This window comes from Anarhichas minor, unplaced genomic scaffold (genome assembly GCF_050575085.1).
Source record: "Anarhichas minor isolate MPS153535 unplaced genomic scaffold, ASM5057508v1 ptg000102l, whole genome shotgun sequence".
Taxonomy (NCBI): domain Eukaryota; kingdom Metazoa; phylum Chordata; class Actinopteri; order Perciformes; family Anarhichadidae; genus Anarhichas; species Anarhichas minor.
In genome coordinates, this window is record NW_027466548.1 from 405,001 (window position 1) to 407,156 (window position 2,156).

Below are 2,156 nucleotides of genomic sequence, written 5' to 3' on the forward strand. Positions count from 1 at the left end.
CTTGTTTCGTTGTCTCAACCTGTGGTTTCCTAATCTCCTTTTCCCTACTCTTGTTTCTTCCTTTCCTTACATCATCTCCTCCCCTTGTCTCCTTCCTTCCATTCTTTTCCTTGTCTTCTTACCTCCTTCCCTCTCTCCTGTAATCTTTTCTTTTCTTTCCATCTCTCCTCACTTCCCTTCCCATTGTTTCCTTTCCTCTGGTCCTTGTCTCCTCCTATCCTCTCGTATCTTCACATTTTCTCATTTCTTCTCGCCTTCTCTCCTTTCTTGTTTTCTCTCCTCCTGTCCTATTTCCTCTTCTCTTTCCTCCCCTCCTGTTGCCTCCTCTCATCTTGTCACTTCTCCTCCTCTCCTCTCCTTGTCTCCTCTCCTCTCCTCTCTGTTAATGTGTCACCTTGTTGGTATGTCAGTTGGTGAATTATATTCCTAATTATTTCTTCAGTGTAACTGACCTGCTGTCAGATTACAGTTTAACTCAGAGGATCGTGCGCCTGTGTGTGTGTGTGTGTGTGTGTGTGTGTGTGTGTGTGTGTGTGTGTGTGTGTGTTTGTCTGTGTGTCATCAGAGTCATTAAAGTACTAACTGTTGTACTGTGTTATACTGTAATCTTGAGGATCTAAAACATGTTGAGGACTCAACCTGGTTCTTCCTACATCATCATCATCATCATCATCATCATCATCAATTCACCTTTAAACACTCAAACTGGTTTAAATACAATGAAAAAGAAAAGTACTTCTGGATATTTGAGTTGTAATACTTTTTGCAAACACACACATGCACACACACACGCACGCGCACACGCACGCACACACACACACACACACACACACACACACGCACACACACACACACACACACACACACACACACACACACACACACACACACACACACGCACACACACACACACACACACACACACACACACACACACACACCTGTCTGTGTGGCTGGAGGTCTCTCCCTTCAGTCCGCGTGAGGAGTCCTCAGCTGAACATCAGGACTCTCCTCCTGAACACCTCGCGCTATTTTCCGATCTGACAGTCTGCAGCTCGCGCATTTACGTACAACCCGAAGCAGCACGTGCAGAATATAAACGACCATCTCAGGGATTTTTCAGCGCGTGCTCGGTGAGTTCACGTGCTATCAAAGCGGTGATACAGATGATAAATGATTCATATGCACGTATTTGGTGACGGAGGTGCAGCCGGAGTCGGTTTGATGTTTGGAGGGTTTTTTGAACGGAGTCTCGCGGAGAGCAGGCAGGTGAGCTCAGGCAACAGGTGGAGAGAAGAGCGTCTCGTGATGATTCAGGAAACATTTCCACTTTCTGTTGAAGAGTTTCACTGCTCGACCTGCAGCACGATGTTCAGATTATTAATATTTGTGCATGAAACGTGACTGTATTTCGTAATTTACTGCAGATTAATAACATAAATAATGTGTAGTGGTGGAAACACACACAATCTTTCGAAATGTAAGAAACAGTACTTTAATATATACAACAGTATTATGTAAACTAAAGAGAATACACATGTATTGCTCATTCGACTAAGAAAGTTCTAATGACTTTAATCTAATATTTCAGATTTTATTCTAATACATGCATTCTTATATATTTACAGTTTTATCTATAATTCCACATGTGAAATATGTAATTCATAATAATGATAATAGTTACATTTTCTAAGTTGTTTTAATGGTTTTGATGTTTTTTATTATTTAGAAGATTCAGGGACTTTTTAGTGATGTACTGTTGTACTAAATTGGCCAAAAGTATGTGGACACCAGCCTTTCCTGGTCTGGACTGAGTTTACATGTTAGACATTTAAATGATCCGGCACATCATTATATTTTAGACATATTCTGGAGCTCCTTAAAGAAAATATGATATAATATATCCATCAAAAAGATCATAATAACAGAGTTTATTTCACTCATAAGAGTCTGAGGGAAACACAGAGGACCTGAAGTGTTGATCATCACCATATCAACACACAGTCAGCTGGCACTGCTGAGCACACACACACACATACACACACACACACTCCCCCCATTCACACACAAACTCTCCGTCTGTATAGGGACTCCCTCCTCCTCCTCCTCATCATCTCATGCTCCAGGACCTTGGCCCTGACACTGTTGACGTTACC